General features: G+C 38.6%; 1 long non-coding RNA gene across 7 annotated transcripts in view; it reads right to left on the reverse strand.

The window, feature by feature from the left end:
- The window catches only part of LOC144006189 (uncharacterized), a 45,439-nt gene that overhangs the window by 13,238 nt on the left and 13,920 nt on the right, over nt 1–18,281 (reverse strand). For all 7 annotated transcript variants that reach the window (XR_013279751.1, XR_013279750.1, XR_013279754.1 and 4 more), the window contains exon 5: nt 4,547–4,706. This is a non-coding gene — a long non-coding RNA (uncharacterized LOC144006189). The remainder of the gene's footprint in view (nt 1–4,546; nt 4,707–18,281) is intronic.

The following is an 18,281-nucleotide window of genomic DNA, read 5'->3' on the forward strand; positions in this document are numbered from 1 at the left end:
TTTTTCTTGTTATATTTATACTATTTGTATTTTTAAAATTCTTGCTTTAAGTTATCCTAATATGTGAATTTGCATCATTTTGAAAATCCATTCTTGAATCCCATGTCACTTTTTTGTTTTTGTCCAATTGAGTGATTTGAGTGGAGCCTTATGATGATGCCGTTGTCGACCACAGGGGGTCAGCGTGCGACGAGGGGGGGGGGGGGACATGTTCTCCGTTGGCGTTGTTAACGTGGTGATATATGAGCGCCGCAAACAAGCTCTTAAGTGCATCTCGAGGTTCATTGAAAGGCTGACGACGATCTATAACTCTTGTTGTGCGACTTCTTCAGCCGGCGCGCATTCGACTCCTTCGCAATCGCGACCACTTTTCATGGGGAAAAAACAAAAACAAAGATTAACGCAACAATACTGAGTGCTTTTAATCGCTGTTAGTTTTGATCTTTATTCTGACCTTTTGACCTCTCATTGTGTGTGACATGAATACAAAACACTAATATATATAGTATGTCTCTGTAAAAAAAACAAAAAAAAGGAAGGCAGTGGCGTGAAAGTGAGGGTGCGTGCAGACAGCTCACGATGGATGTGTGTTTTGCCCAGGATGAAGCAGCAGGAATTACCTTTCACTGTCAGCAACGACTTAAACTGTCCAGACCGGCCCAGGCCCAGTGTGCGTGCGCACGTGATGTGTACGTGTATGTGTGTGAGTACGCTTGTCTTTCTATCCCTGTGCGACACAAACTCTGACATCACACTTTTATTGCAGGGACATTTGGGCTGCTCCGCGCAACCTTCACCCCATTACATGCACTTACATTGTGCACGTGGGCGAGTATGTGTGTTGGTTCGCTAGTACTGCAGTGGTAAATGCTTTTCATGACTCATCACTGACACACCAAAAAAATAAAAATAAATAAAAAATTAAAATAAAATAAAATAGATTTTTATGAATGTTTTAATGTAATAATGTTATTGTTAGCAAATTGTACTTTATTGTTGTAATTGTATTTTTTTTTTCTTCAGTACAAATCACTTTTTTCTCAAATAATAGAATTTTAATTTTTTATTATTTCTCCAAAAACTACAACTTTCAGGAAAAGAAAAGAAAAAAATCCCTAAAAAAATTAAAACAAAACAAAATAAAATCATATTTTTTGCAAAAATTATGAACTCTTCTAAAATGGTTTCTTTCATGAAATATTAAAAGCTGTTTTGAAGTTTTTTTTTAATCTGAAAATTCCCACTTCTATTAGGAAAGAAATTCACTTTTTTTTTTTTTTTTTTACTTAAAAAGTTTACAATTAAAAGCCAATATGATCAATGATCAAGCCAATATCACTTAATAAAATAAAAATAAAAACTTTATTCCCTGCACTTTTAAAATGTTTTTCTTGACATACAAGATATTTTTGTCTCAAATACAAATCACTTTCTTGAAAATTAAGATGTTTTTCCAACTTATTTCGAGAAAACAAAACAAAACAAAAAAAACAGTAAAGTTAAGGAAAAAAAAATAAAGAAAAAAAAAATAAAAAAAATAAAAAATCTCCCGAAATCCAAAAATGCTCTCTTTCAAAAATACATTCTTAACTCGACTTTTCAAAGTGTTTTTTTGGACTTTTTTTGTTGTTGTTGTTTTTGTCTGAAATGATAACGACTTTTTTTTCCGGAAAATCTTCTGAGTGTGCGTGCCTCCATTTGGTTTGAAAGATGGCGTTTAATCCTGGCTGACCCGTAGCGCCTCTAACCACCCTGACCCACACCCCCATTGGCCCCCGAACCCTTAAAGCTAGACTCCTTGTCACCATGGTGATTGCTAGACTAAACAGCCAGCAAAATTCACCAGATCTGCATCCCATTGGACCCCCCCCCCCCCCCCCCCCCCCAAAAAAAAAAACTCTTTCTAGCTAGCAGGCCACTTTTGGGTTGCACATTTGCACACATGAAGCAGCAGCGAAGGCTAACGTGTACCCTTAACATTCTTGAGGCCGTAAACAAAAAGCGAGGCGGACAGATGCATCAGCGGGACGGCTGGGAATGTTTACACCCCCAAACCTCATGGCCCCCAACCCACCTGACAAATGTCCACGACCTTCTCACATCCAGATGAAGATCCAGCCTCCAATAACTATTTCTGTGGCTTTTTTTTTTTATTTTTTATTTTTTTTATAAAGACATTTTGGGATTAGCCATAAAATAGGCGAGGCTAACCAACTACATGCTAACTCGGCTAGGTCTGGGGTTAGGCATTGTTTCGGTTTGAACAATTCCAGTTCCAATTCTGGTTCCAAACAATTCTCATTTCCGATTCTTTTTGGGGGTGGGCTCAAAAAAAGTTTGCATGGTTAAATTCCAAAGCAAAGTTATTAGAGATAATGAAATGAAATTTTGCCTCCAAATAACGACATCTACTGACTAGCAACACTTTTGTGAATTGTTACGTTTCTTGGAAATTCCCAAATTCTCATCTTTGTTTAGCATTAGCGCTAATGGCATTTTTTTGCTCACTGCTTTATCTCCCTCCAACTATTCCAAGTTCCCACTTCAACAATCGTTTTTGGGTTCCTAAAAATGTTGTTATATTTGATGTGAGTGAGGAAAAAAAAAAAAAACACATCGTCATTAGAACGTCCGCCAAGCGGCCGGCAGACATGTTGGAGTCCCTCAGGTCGGCCAACACGAGCGATCGGTTGACCGCATTCTGGCATCATGACTCCACATCAGTCAAGAAGACGCACGCACACATGCACTGTGTGTGTGTGATCAGTCAGAAGAAGACGAAGAAGAAGTTTCCTGGCCTGGGAGCTTGATAACGAGCCTCTTAAGCACGCAGGCTAATCAAGCTCAAAGAGACCAGGAAAAAAAAAAAAAAAAGAGAGAAGAAGAAGATAGATAGCGGAGGAGAAGACGAGGTCTGCCTCTCTCTCTTCTTTCTGCCACTTTTTCAATTCCCTCCTTATCTCACTCGCTCAGCGGGGGGACCCTAATGGCCGTTAAGGGGGGGCGGAGGGGGCTCAACCACATACCAGCACTGCCGTACAAAATGGACGTCGAGTCACAAAATGACATGCCAGCAATACATTTGGATGACGTCCAATAATAACACACATATGCTTTCAGTATGTCTCCATTTGATCATTTATTAGGTTATTACTAACCAATTAGTTTGTTCCACATAAATACAGCTTGAAAAAGAGCACTTACTCAGATGACTTTTTCATTTTTAATATTTGGACTTTTTCCTTGGAAGATTGTGTATTTTTTTGTGTTTTGTTTTCTTAAAAAGTAAGATGACTTACATGTACAGTATGATTACAACTTCATTCATCTGGGACGTGAAGAGAAAATGAAATAAACAACAAGAAGTGGCTCAGGCTCATCTTCTACTTTTCTATTTTTTCCTCTGACACACATTTAAAGTTGTCGTCATCTTCATGAAGTTGACTCCAACTTTTTAGAAGTTCAATCCAAACATTTCATTTTTATCCAACCAATGTTGCTGAAATTAACTATTTACTTCAAACAAATGTTGTATCGTGTTTTTCATCTCTGACTCGGATTTTATCTTAAAAAAAAACAACAGGAAGAAAATAAAACCGAATGTGCGTTGTGAATGTGCTCCTTCTGGAGTGCACACCTTGACCAGCAGGGGGAAGTGTCATATATACAGTCATACTACACAGATTTGATGTTGAAACAGAAGAAGAGTATCATAGCAACAAAGCTGCTGTAAAATGTCGTTTTTCGCAGAGGATAAAAAATATACGGCTGTGAATGTTCAAATTTGAATTTATTTTTTGTCTTCTGATTCAGAATTTTCTCTTTTTTTTTTTCTTCTTTCAAACCATACCGATCTAATTTTCTTCTACAAACAGTTGTAAATTTAATGTCTTTACATACTTCCCTTGGGGGGAAAAAAAATAAGAATTTTACCCAGAAAACAAAATTTTCAAAATTTACGATTTTTATTAGAAATATATATATATATATTTTTTTTAAGTCAATTTTGTTTCCCAGGAATTTATTTTTTGCATTTTTTTCATTTTTTTTTTTTTTTTTTGTATCTTGTAGCATTCTGACAAGTTAGATTCAGACTATTTCTTTTACAAAAAGCTGTAAGTTTAATGTCTTTCCATAAACTTTCCTGTAAGAATTTGGATATTTTTTCCCCTGGGAAAAAAAAAATCCTCTGAAAACTCAATTTTCTAAAATTACAATTTTCATTAGAAATAAATGTTTGTTTGTTTTTTTAATTTAAGTCAATTTTTTTCCCTGGAATTAATTTTTCGCATTTTTTTTTTCATTTTGATTTTTTGTATGGGGAAAAAACCCCAAAATCTTTAGGCATTCTGACTTAAAAATGATTTATTTTTTTTTGATTCAGTTCTTAAAACACTTTTCTTTAATGTAATTTTGCTAGGATTCAGTTCTTAAAAAAAAAAAAAATCCATCCTTTTCCTTGTAAGATTCCAACTAGAATGTAAAAATGTCGGCCCAGTGTTTGTGACGTTAATAATGTTGAAGTTTCATGTGTGTTCACGCTCACCTCATCACTCTCGTCGCCTCATCTTTTTTTTTCCCCCACGACTTTTCGTTTTTGGACTTTTCTTGTCTGGTCTGCTCGTCTTGTCATGTGCTCATCGCGAGTCACCTCCTCAACGTCTTCTTCGCCTTTTCCCACATCCACTCGGACTCACGTTGTCGGCCTGAAGTGGGAAGAGGGATCACGTTAACCTCCGTCGAGGAAATTAAATGTTTGTATTTCAAGGTTAACGTTTGTCATCACAAGTCAAACATTATTTCCATTATTTAATTATATTAAAGTTTATGCAAGCAGATACACAATTTAGATAAGGCTTTTATTTCTAGTTTTACATTTGACTTTTTTTTTTAAATACACTGATACACAAAGTACGTTATTAGTATTCATAAACATTAACTGTAAAGAGAGGATTTTGAGAGAGGACGAATGCAATGCGCGCACACCCACCCCCTTCTTGATTGCTAACGTCACCCCTGCAATGAGATAAGCCCGAGCCAGGCTGTCATGTCTGTCACTCTTCAAGCACGCACACACACATGCGCACACACGTTTTTGGAGGGTAATCGCATCACTTGCCGCAGTAAAGGCTGCAAATGACACAACTGGCGCCTGAACAAAAGGTTGAAATCAGATTGGCTCAATCATGTCACATGACTGCATTTGGTGCAAGTCAAAGATGACAAAGTTTAAAGGAAGTGACATGATGACGTCATCTCCACAAATTCTTTTGTTCCTCCTTGTTTGCCAATAATGATGAAAGTGAGGATGAGGAAGGCACCAAGACAAGTGAGGAGCAAAAGTGGTCGAGGTACATGGACAAAAAAATAAATAAATAAATAAATAAAATAAAATAAAAAAAAAAAATAAAAAAAAATAAAAAAAAGATGGACAATAGTGTTTTTGTTGGGGATGGCGTCCCGCAGGGCGCCGCTCTAGGTCCGCCACTCTTCTCCATTTACGTGCTCCCATTTCAGACAATTTCAACATTCAGAATTAAGATTAGAAAATTTGTTGTTAAGCAAATGACACACAACTATATCCATTCAAAAATTTAGCTTATGTATAAATAGGTTGCATTTATCCATCCATTATCCATACCATTTATCCTCACTTTTGGAGATATTTTGCTTGGAAAATGTCAAACATTTGAGACTATTTTTTCCTTGGAGAGAAATTTCATATTTTTATTGATTTTTTTTTTTCAGAGAAAATGTCAAATTTTGAAAAGTATATTTTTGATAGAAAAACACATTTTAAAAATAATTATTTTTTTAAGAAAAAAAGTATTTTTTTTTAGGAAAAAGACAAATGTGTCATTTTTAGAGAAGCTCCGCCCACATTTTTTATTTTTTTTTTTATTTTTTTTAAGTCAAGTTATCTGAGAAAAGTAAAGTGTGATACTTTTAGAGAAAAAAAAAAGTTACTTTTATCCTTATTTTTTAGGGGGACAGTTTTTTCCTGACAAAAAAGAAAGTCATCTTCACAAAAAGGTAATTTACAGAGAAAAAAATATTTATTTAATTAGTTTTTTCAATGAAAAATAAAAGTGTAATATGTGAAACATTGTCTTTTTGTAAAGCTTGAACCCAAAATAAATGCTGAAAGTACATTAATTAGAGTGAAGGCAGAAATGTCCGGGCTGTTGCGTTTTTTTTTTTTTTTGTGTGTGTGAGCGGGAATGGTGGTCACGTGCCGACGGTTCCTCGTAAACGTGGTGAAGCCGTCCAGAGGTTGGCGCGTTTTTCACCTTGGGCGCGCAAACGTAAATGTTTAAGCCGCCCGCCGTAAACACGCTTCAATCATCACGCCGACACGCACCTTCTGGCAAATAAAAGCCTGCAGACACACACACACACGCGCCTTTCAAAACACATCTCCCTATTGGACGTTTCATTAAGTACACCTGCATCACCCAAGCACATATACAAAGTCTACACACCCCTGTTTAAATGCCAGGTTTTTGAGTTGTAAAAAAATAAACATAACTTAAAGCAATGTGATAGCTCTACTGTACAACTCAGTTGAAAATCGTTTTGAGTTGGGAAATAAAACTAAACAACTGAAATATTGTTTTGCACAAGTGTGCACACCCTATATATGGGGATGTGGTTATGTTCCGAATGAATCAATCACATTCAAACTTGTGTTAAATGGGAGTCAGCACACAACTGCCACAATTTGCAGTGCCTCTGATTAACCACAAATACAGTTCAGTTGTTCTAGTAGGTTTTACAAGAGGGTCAGTTGTGTAGAACTTTTGAGTGTGAATTACGCCAACAGCAACAAAGAAGCGGAAAAGGCTTTATACTGTCTGAATTATTATAGAAGTAAAGCCAACATGGATTTCTTTTGACAAAAAAATGGGTTCATTCATGTTTTTTTGTTATTCTGCTAACCAATAAAAAGTGCAGCAAAACAAACAAAACGGCACTTGAATATCTTATGAAAATTCTCATTAGTCTGTTGACCATCTTGAATCCCAAAATAGCAAAAGTGGGTGCATGGGAAATGCTATCTTGTCCCTTTCATAATCAAAACAAAACGTCCAAACTTCAGAAAATTAGGTCATCAAAAATGTTCCTCCACAGAACACAAACAAATCATTAACGGACTTGCGTGACCGCGAGGTTACATGCCGACCGCTGAAAGTTGACGCTAACCAGCGGCCGATGAGACAAAATCAAAATCAAGACAGGAAGTCGAAAGAGAAGGAACCAGATAAGGCAAGCCATCATCAAAGTGTACTACCAGGGGGCCCTCTAGTGGTTTGTGAAAGAATCCCTCAATTTTGAATGCTCAACTTTTTTTCAAATCCAGAACAGTCCAATTAGTTAAAACACTATATGGTATATTGATGGGGAAAAAAAAATTATATATATATATATATATATATATATATATATATATATATATATATATATATATATAGTTTTCAATCATACATTTGTCCCACACTTGGCGATACATTAACCCCCCCCCCCCCCCCCCCCCCCACCACCACCACCACCAAATAAATAGCGACCCCCACCCCACCTCCCTTCAGTGTATCTCTCAGCTGCGAGGAAGCTGCCGGGCTTCTTGGCTGGAGCCACAGTTCTGCCCCATCCATCATCCTTATCATGTGGGGGGGACGCAGGCATGGAGGGAGGGGGCACTCTGGATGAATGGACGGACGGACAGACGAATGGATGGATAGAGGAGAGGATGTGGGGGAAAGTTTGGGGTACAATTGCCAAATCAAGAGCAAGACAATCTAGTCATAGCATAATGACGCAGGGATGAGATTGAGGTGCATTTAAGGGTTTTTTGGGGCTCGGGGGAGTGATAAGCACTGATACAAACAATAACAAGTGACACATCAAAGCCCCCCATTTAGATTTGGGCTTGCGAGGGGTTAGGACGCCAGATCAGGTTGGAGCTTTTTCTTTTACAACACTTTCAAATAAACAAGCCAAAGAGTCGGAATGTTTCAGATAAAAACAAGAAGAAGAAAAAAAAAAGTTTATGGTCCGATGTTTGGAAGCTGCCTAACACGCTCCAGCGAGCGTTAAACACACGACACACTTTCACGCCGTCAGGCGTGGCGCTGTTACTTATACGGCCTTTAAATGAGGGTATTAAAAACAAAACAAACAAAAACTCCATAAAATTTGTTTGAAAAGCACAATAAAATAAATTCAAATACTTAAGAATACAATGCAAGTATCATAAAATTATGTATACAACAGTAAGAATGTAATGTAAATCCCTCTATTCAACAAAAAATGGAACTCCCTTATTTCTATCATATAAAATACATAGAAATAATTTCAACACAAATATTGTGAATGCCCAAAAAATGTCATTAAAAATAAAAAAGTTACCCGACCCAAATTTGATCAAAACCAAGTCAAATTCCATTTAAAAAATAAATACAATTTTTAAAAGGAATAAAATAAATACTACAACTAAACTATAAATCTATGAGAAAAGAAATAAAAAAAAAAAAAAAGTCTATAACAAATATTTAAATAATCCAATACTATTAACAATGTGTAGAAGAATTCAAAAAAATATTTGCAACTTTGTTTCATAAAATCCAACTTAACTCATTCACTGCCTTTGACAAGTATACTTGTCAATTGTATTTTTTAGAGCGGTGCTAAATGGGGGCGAATCTGAGCATGCTCCACTGTAAATATCAAACTTGGAAACAACTTTACTGATGCCCAACCACCGGTAGATGACATCATTGCCCCATTTTATAGGAAATAAACACAGTTTCAGAGTCCATGGGAGAAATGGCTGTATTTTGGCAAACCTACATTTTTCTGCTGTCAATTATAAAAGAACGGGACGGGACAAAAAGTAGGGAGTCTATTCTGTTATTTGGTAGATTCGGTTTATATATAATTATTGAATGTAATATCACGTGATTATTGGAAATGTAAAAATTTTCTATAATGACTGGCAGTGAATGAGTAAGTAACATTCAATGCGTTGGAAATCAACCTGACAAGTCTGAAGACTTGCTAAAGCTAACACCAGCGATTGCTCCATCTGTCTTGCAGTAAAACTCACTCTTGTTATAACTTCACATCTTCAAATAAACACTGACAATTTTAGCGTGAGGGTGACAGTTTTACAAGCATCTGAAGTGATGCTAATGCTAACTCAACGCTAGCAGTAGTAAAATGAGTTTGTTTTAAAACATGATGTTGAGGAATAAACATTTATTATCTTCGTGTGCGACAATGTTTTTACAAGCGCCGCATACTCTCTATCGCCACCGTTCACATTTGCATGTGCAATTTTATTAAACAAAAAAAACTGTCATGTATTTTACTGTTACCATGGTAACACCTAAATATCCATTTTAGAAGTCTATATTCCTGTTGGATCAGCGGAGATTTGTATTATTTGGGGAGTCAAACTAACATTGTTATCTGTTAGCATTGAAGCAAAAAAAGTGGAAGTAAACCCCAATGATTATTATTATTATTTTTTACATATCTTCTATGCAGCCCCACTGGTCTATATTTGGTATTTTGATTAATACTGCATTCGTGGAATTTGAGTTAAGTAGCAAAATCCAGTCGTTTTTATCCATCTCAGGGGGCGGCCATTTCGCCACTTGCTGTCGACTGAAGATGACATCACAGTTGCTCAGGTCTCAGGTAACAACCAATCACAGCTCAGCTTCAGAAAACAGATGAGCTGTGATTGGTCATTTTTGCTTCTTAACTCACGTAATATTCCTCAGCATGTCATGTTTAGACTAGTGAGGTCACATAACATATTGTCAAGAAATGTTTAAGGCTGACTTCCCCTTTCACACACCCCACAAAGAGTATAAAATGGCTGATTCAGTGTTACCATAGCAATAATAGATACGTACAATAAGCACACACTTAGACGAGGCTAATGTCGCTAACGAGCCTCTGACTGCCTGCCCGGGGCAAAACAGATGCGGCCGCGTCATTGTCGCCAGACTCCACGTCGACCACCATAAAAAAATAAATAAAATAAAATAAAAAAACAGAGCGATCCGTCAAGATGAGGATGGACGGCCCCTGAAACGTAATAAAAGTGTCCCTGTGATGCGGCCGAGTCGCATTATCTTCATTAGCCGCCAGCATCGTGATAACATTAAAGCAAAAGCTTCCTTTGTGAAGCGCGCGTCTGCTCTACGCCACACTAACTACTCCTGGCGGGAGAGACAGCTGCACGCAAAAATCACATTTTAGAAAAATAGCAAATAAGAGACCTCCAAGGCTTATATATGTATTTGTATGCCCGACATTACATTTTTTTTATATAAATTATTTTTTTTTTTGCACAAATAAAACCATCTATAAAAGCCACCAAAAAACAAAACAAACACATATTTCCAAATCTTGAAATAATTTTCAAAATTTTTATTCTGATCTGTGCGTTGTTCAGGCACCTTCAGATAAGTAGAATTCCACTGATTAGCTGTAGAAAGACTGTAGTAAGGAGCGCTGATTACGATTGGACTCATCTACACTTGCCTGTGCAGCTTCCATTAGGTACGAGTATCAATATCGACAAAAACAAAGCGGAAAAGGATTAGTGCTGACTTAATTTTAACCTTGTTACCATGGGCTGACTGTTGTAAATTGCGAACACCAAGATTTGCTTTGCAAATCCAAGTATCTGCAACGCATTTTTTTTTTTTTTTTTTTTTTTTTTCTTTTTTCTTTGAAGAGCTCAGAATTGTTCATTCGGTAGTCTTACCGATTCAACGTCTTGTCATCATTGCTCTTTTTTTTTTTTTTTTTTTTTTTGTGTGTGTATGTGTGCGTGCGTTTGCGTGCGTTTGCGTGCGTGCGTTTGCGTGCGTGCGTGCGTTTGCGTGTGTGCGTTTGCGTGCGTTTGCGTGCGTGCGTGTGCGTGCGTGCAAATACGTATAAATTTATACTCATTCATTCACCTAAAACCTTATAAATATCCCATTACCCTTCGCCTTAACCAGGTACTTCAGAATCTTGCCAGAGTCGTGAGATTTAAATGGTCAGGAGACCAGAGAAAAGGTCAGAAAAAAAAAGAAATAAAGAGAAAAGAAAGGTAAATCAAAGTGACATCCAGCACCGACCAAACACTTCCTGCCTTCCCCATGATTACAAAATCAAAGTCTTACGCCAACCCCGGAAGCCTCTAAATTCCAGCAAATTTAGCGAGATCTCAAGAGCCCAGAGGAAAAACTAAAGAGAGGAAGGAGGGAAGGATCGATAAGGCAGAGTGAGATCAATAGAAGCCAGTACATCCAATCCATCAAAGTGAAGTCCAGCACCAACAAGACCCCTCCTGCGTGGTTACAAAACCGGAGTCTTATGCCAACCCCAGAAACCTCATACTTCTAATAAATTAAGATCTCAAGTGACCAGAGGAAAAACTAAAGAGAGGAAGGAGGGAAGGATAGATAAAGCAAAGTGAGAACCACAGACACCAGCACCAACTGATTCAAGGGGCTGTGGGAGGGAGAGGGTACTACTGTTGAGTTTCAGTAGATGCTGGTGCGACGGATCTGGCATGCATAAGGACCACCACCAAAGAAAGAAGCCGTCAACCGCGGTCCAGCAAAGCGAGCACCCCCCCCCCAGGAATCCCCAGGCCGCGGCAGCACCAAGGCCACCCCCAAGCCACCCGAGCGGACACCGGTCGGCGAGCCGACCCAGACACCCGGAACACCCCCGCCCCAGCCCCGGCCCACACCCCCGAGCCCAAGGCCGCAGAACGAGGCCCAGCGGGCCCCCACAGCGCCCCACCGGTCCCCAGCCCCCATCCCCCCACGACCCCCCCGCACCCCACCCAAACCCGCCATCCACCACGACCCAGGCCCCACCACCCCCGACCCCCAAACCCCCGAACACACCCCGACCCCCAGCACCCAACCCCCCACCCACCCATACCTCCACCCCCCCCCCCAAACAAGCCGCCCCCCCCCGACGGCCGCCACCCCCCCCCGCGAACCCGGCCCCCCGCGAGAACCCCCCACCCCCCCCCGGAAACCGGCACCGGGCAGCAGCGCAGAGAGGGAGGATGTGCACACCCCACCTCCAGCCGCGCGAGATTTGCACAGCGGCGGGAGGGGGGAAGCAGAGGAGGAAGCACCAGGGGAGAAGGCGGAACACCAGAACACCGAGCCCGGTGGGGAGAGGCCCCGGTCGTCACGCCAGAGTACAAGTGACACCTAACCCTGTTACTGAGTCCGCCAGCTCGCCGACTGGCGAGCTCTACCCTTACACCGTGAATGTGGCCCCACCCAGTGTATATACAAGTGTGTGCGTGTGGTGCATTAAAATTGGGAGCAGGTGAGTCGGAGCAGAGGGAAAAAATTTCCCCTACTCCGACACACCCGTATCCCCCCCCAAAAAATGAATATGTATATGTGTGGTGCATTAAAAAAGGGAATGGAGGGACAAAGTGGTGGGGCAGGGACACAAATGGGGGGGACCACAGCGCTGCCAGGCACTGCAGTCCATCCCCTCTGATGGCTCCCCGCCCCAACTCACCCCTCCCCTTGGACGTGAGGTGCATTAAAATTGGAGGGGAGTCGAAGGGTGAAGACGGTGTTTCCACCCTTCCCCACCCCACCAAGAAATGTGTTGTGTGCCCTATGTGTATATTTACAAAGTGTATAGTGCAAGCTAGTGAAGTGAGTAAGAGGAGCGACCAGCGGGGCCTCACCCAACCCGGCGGGTGTAGGCGGCACGCCCGCCCCCCAGCACCCCCACCCCCTGCCGCCCCCCACCTCATCCACCCGGCACCACAATGGGCGGACAGCCAGCGCAGCAGGGCTACCGGGGGGGGGGGGGGGGTAGAACCACCCCCGCCCGACCACAGGGGACGGCGTCAAGAAAATTGACTAATTAGCATGCAGTAACACCAAGTGTTGATGCTTAGTGCCCACTAGAAATAGATCTTAAGGAGTTATTGAGTATAGTGTCGTATAGTGTGGTATGCTCGAGCCCACTAGCAGCAACTAGGTTCCTGACTATATAAAAATAAAAACAATCAGATAGAAAATACCAAATACAGGAGCAGCGAAAACAGAAGTTGTAACGATGTGGTGGCTCTCGTTAACAGGCAGAATCTTGGCAGGATTAAGTTGCCAAATTGAGATTAAAATATTCTATGTACATAGACCATATTTGTTTAAATCTTGATACTTGATTTTTATTTAAGGCAGAGATTTTTTCCATTGAGATATAATTTATTAGTAAGTTTAACCAGTGGTCGATATTTAGAGATTGTTTATTTTTCCAATTGACAAGGATTATTTTTTTAGCAATAGTAAGGGCTATAAATATAGATTGAGATTGTTTACATGGTAGCTCAGTTATTGTTAAGTCACCTAGTAAACACAGTCTTGGAGATAAAGGAAGCCTACAGTTTAATATATCAGCGAGCTTTCCCAAGATTTTAGTCCAGAAATGCAGCACTGGAGTACATGACCATAAAGCATGAAGATAAGTATCGGCAGTGTTTTGTGAGCACTGGAGACAAATGTCGGAGTCAGAGAGTCCCATTTTTTTCATCATATATTGTGTAATATATGTTCTATGAAGTATCTTATATTGGATAAGTTGCAAATTTGTCTGTTTGGTCATTTTAAATACATTTTCACAGATTTGGGTCCAAAAGTCTGGTTCCGGAACTATAGACAAGTCTTTTTCCCATTTTAAAGTCGGTAAATACGTTTTATTTGTGTATAAAAATAACTTATATATTTTTGATATTTTCTTTATTGTTGTTGGAGAAAGCTTTATAATATCTTTAGCTAAGACAGGCAGTTGGAGCGTATCCTGAAGTGTTGGGATTTGTTTCTTAACCATATTTTTAACTTGCAGATAATGTAAGAAATTTCCCTTTTTTATTTCATATTTCTGGACCAAGTTTGTATACGATATAAACTTATTATCTGAGAAAAGATGATGAAGGTGTGTAATTCCTTTCTGCTCCCATAGGCTTAAATGGAACGACTGATTATTAAGTTGAAAGTCGGGGTTATGCCAAATGGGAGAGAGCCCACAGGGCGCCAATTGGGAGTTTGTAATTTCTAATGCCTTCCACCAGGCAGTCAGGGTGGCGGCTATCATTGGGTTTTTAAAACAATTATGTCGTCTTATTGATTTTGTAATAAAGAGTAAATCTGACAGTCTAAGATTATTACAATCCTTCTGCTCCAATTCCAACCAACAGTTAGTATCTCTGTTGGGTTGTGTCCATAGCACAAGATATTGTAGTTGATTAGCTAGATAATAGTACATAAAGTTTGGTGCCTCTAAACCTCCTTTAGATTTACTTTCCTGAAGAGTAGATAGACTAATTTTGGCTTTTTTTTTATTCCAATAGAATTTTATGATAGCAGAGTCCAGCGATTGGAACCAGTTAGACGTAGGTTTAAATGGAATCATTGAAAATAAATAATTAATCTTTGGTAAAACTTTCATTTTTATAGTAGCTATCCGTCCTATTAAAGAGATCGGAAGATTATTCCAGCGCTCCAGGTCACTACGGATACTATCCAATAATGGTGAAAAATTTAAAGAAGTTAATTCAGTTAACTTAGGTGAAATTTTAACACCTAAGTATTTTAAATTACCTGTAGGAAAGGAGTAGTGTGGATCCTGACTTGTAGGATTCCATGAATTTTCTGTAATAGGTAATAATGTTGATTTTGTCCAGTTAATAGAGTAATCTGATAAGTGAGAGAATTTAGTTATTAATTTAAATGCTTCCCCTAGCGAGATAGCAGGTTCTTCTAAATAGAGTAATATATCATCGGCATATAGATTAATTTTATGTTCTATTGTCCCGGAGTGGATTCCTTGGATCCGTCTATCCTGACGTATAGCTAATGCAAGCGGCTCAATAAATATAGCAAATAATAAAGGAGAAATTGGGCACCCTTGTCTTGTTCCCCTTTGTAAAGTAAAACTCTGTGATGTAATCCCATTAGTAGTAACTGTAGCTTTAGGAGAATCATATAATATTGAGACCCATTGAATGAATGACTCCCCGAAGCCGAATTTATTTAAGACAGCAAAGAGGAAGGACCAGTTAACTTTATCGAATGCTTTTTCTGCATCCAGCGAAATAACAACTGCCTTTTTATCATACCGCTGTGACATACTAATCAAGTTAAAGAGTCTCCTAATATTATTAGTAGAATGACGACCTTTAATAAAACCTGTTTGATCACTATGAATAATTGTCGAGATTACCGTCTCTAATCGAGATGCCAAGGCCTTAGCGATAATTTTAATATCGGTATTAATTAGTGATATCGGTCGGTAACTTGACGGGAGGGTAGGGTCTTTTTCTGGCTTTAATAAAAGTTTAATTGCTGCTATATTCATATCTTGACGTATATCACCTTTACTTTTAATTTCAGTTACTACTCTTAGAAATAATGGAGCAAACATTAACCAGAAATGTTTAAAAAATATAGCCGGAAAGCCGTCTGGACCAGGTGCTCTGCCATTAGGCATACTGTCTAAAGCACGATACAACTCATCTATAGTAAGCGGGGTATCGAGAATATCTTTATGTTCAATAGATAACTGAGGTATATTTAAGCTGTTTAGGAATTCCTCAATATATTCAGGGTTAGGTCTATTAATTTCTGTGTATAGATTTCGATAATAGTTATAAAAAATATGGTTAATTTCTTCTGGTGATTGTGTGCATTCACCATTTATATCTTTAATAGCCGTTATAAGAGATTTTTCCCGATTCCGTTGAAGTTGATTTGCCAGGAATTTACCTGATTTATTATTATGTTCAAAATTATTATATCTCAACTGTTGTATTATAAACTCTGTCTTTTTAGATAACATGTTATCTAACTGTATTTTTATATTCTGTAGTTCTATCCATATTTGATTATTTGGGTTGAATACATATTCATCCGTTAGTTGTTTAATTTTATCTTCCAGGTATTTTTCTAATTTTTTTCTATTTTGAATTTTTTCTTTTTATAAGTTGAATATGATATAATTTTCCCTCTAATTACCGCTTTCCCTGCTTCCCAGAGAAGAGATGGAGATATATTTGGAGAGTCATTTATTTCCAAAAAATCTGCCCACTCCCTTCTAATAATTTTATCAAACTCTACGTCTTTCAGTAATGAGATGTTAAAACGCCATATCGGGGGAGGTTTAAAGGTAGAGTCAATTTGTAGAGTGAGGGAGACTGGTGCATGATCACTTATAATTATAGAATGTATTTTTATAGCAGTTTTATCAACAATAGAATTATTTGTAAGGAAAAAATCAATTCTTGAGAATGATCGGTGCACAGCAGAGAAGAAAGTAAATTCCTTCTTAGTTGGGTTTTGAAGTCTCCAGCCATCGCTGAGGCCAAAATCCTCCATATATTCATCTATTACTTTAGCGGATCGTAATCGCCTTGTATATATCGTATTATTAGAACGATCTATTAACGGGTTCAAGACCGTGTTAAAATCACCTCCAATAATAATAGTAGAATTTGTTGCTAAATCGAGTAACCGAGAGAAAAATTCATGGAAAAAATCAGGGTCATCATTATTTGGGGCATATAAATTACCAATTGTATATACTTTATTAAATATAGTTACCTGGATAATAATATATCGGCCCTCTAAATCTGTTACTATATTATTTAGAGTAAAGAATAAATTCTTATGTATAAGTATAGAGACACCTCTTTGTCTACTATTATAGGAGGCAGAGTAAACTTGACTAAAATTTTTATCTATAAATAATTTTTCTTCTGATTTTTGTAAGTGGGTTTCTTGTAGGAGACAAATATCTGCCTTAAATTTTGAGAGATGGTCTAAAATTTTTATTCTTTTTGCCTGGGAGCGAGCGCCACACACATTCCAGGAGACCAGAACTAATTTCTGCATACAAGCAATATAGACTCAGTCTTATGTATACATCTATATAAGCTGCTTATTAATATTAACATATTGTAGGATAGCAAAAGAGTAATTAGGCAATTTATATAATTTATATAAAGAGAGAGATAGCAAGTAGATAAGTATAATAGTGAAGAAACGTGGGGGGAAGTGAGTGTGAAGGAAATCTGTGGGGGATTCAACATAACAATACACCAGTAAATGGTGACCTAAGCGAGATTATTATTATTATTATTAATTTATTTTTTTTAAGAATATATTTCTATATTATTATTATTATTATTATTATTATTATTACTATATAGCCTATGCATAATATAAATTCATATTCTATTTCGTAACCCATTATCCATACATATACATACATATACATATACATATATATACATATATACACATATACATACACATACATATACATATACCTATGTCAAATAATCACACAATGCTCGGCTCTACCAATTGTCAGTTAGAACAGCCAAGGGGTCGAGGTTGGGTTTCGGAATAGCTGGCCGTCGATATATAATTTATCAACGACCATCGAAGTCCGTTTACCCTCCTGTCTATTTTGTTTCATGATAGGAAACAGTACTTTTCGCCGCTCGTTTATCTCTCTTGGGAATTGATCATTCATCCCGAAAGATGTCCCTTTGAGCTCCCGTCCTTTACTTTTTACCAATTCTTTATGTTTAAAATGTTCAAACTTAGCAATAATAGGACGCATTTAAGGGTGTGGCGATGTCTCCACTGTTTGTTTTGGCAAAAGGGCAAAAAGCTGCCTGATATGGGTGCGATTCTAATTGGAAGCGTCTGCTACCGTGTATTGCTCGTGCCTACACGCATTGTAAAGCGTTGATTCCGAGTATGTCCCAACCATCACGACGCCGGCCTTGCGCTTGTCTATCGGCCTCCTCGGACTGTGGGAGAGGCGAGGGGCGACAACACGCTGAAAACGCGGACGCAAGACAAACTGCCGCTTGTCAAGGAGGATTTCGGGACGGGTTTTAACGCTGCTGATGTCACGTCTGACTGGGAAATCAAAGACTGAAGATGCTGCTACATTGTATGGTCCAACATTTGGTGTCCATTTGTTTGGATTTACAGTAAGAAAGAAAAGCTCCCGCAGGAAGTAATGGAAATAAATTAGCATGTGAAACACGACATTTAATAACCCAAATCTCAAAACATGTTGTGGGTACTCCATGTTCAGCCTGCAAATGTATTGTGACATCACAACTCGGTAACCAGGCGGAGCACATGTTCACACGAGAATCTGGATTAAGGTGGCGGTGGTGGGGAGAGGGTATTAAGGCCTTGGCGGAGGTCCCG

Source organism: Festucalex cinctus, chromosome 18, assembly GCF_051991245.1.
Source record: "Festucalex cinctus isolate MCC-2025b chromosome 18, RoL_Fcin_1.0, whole genome shotgun sequence".
Classification (NCBI taxonomy): Eukaryota; Metazoa; Chordata; class Actinopteri; order Syngnathiformes; family Syngnathidae; genus Festucalex; species Festucalex cinctus.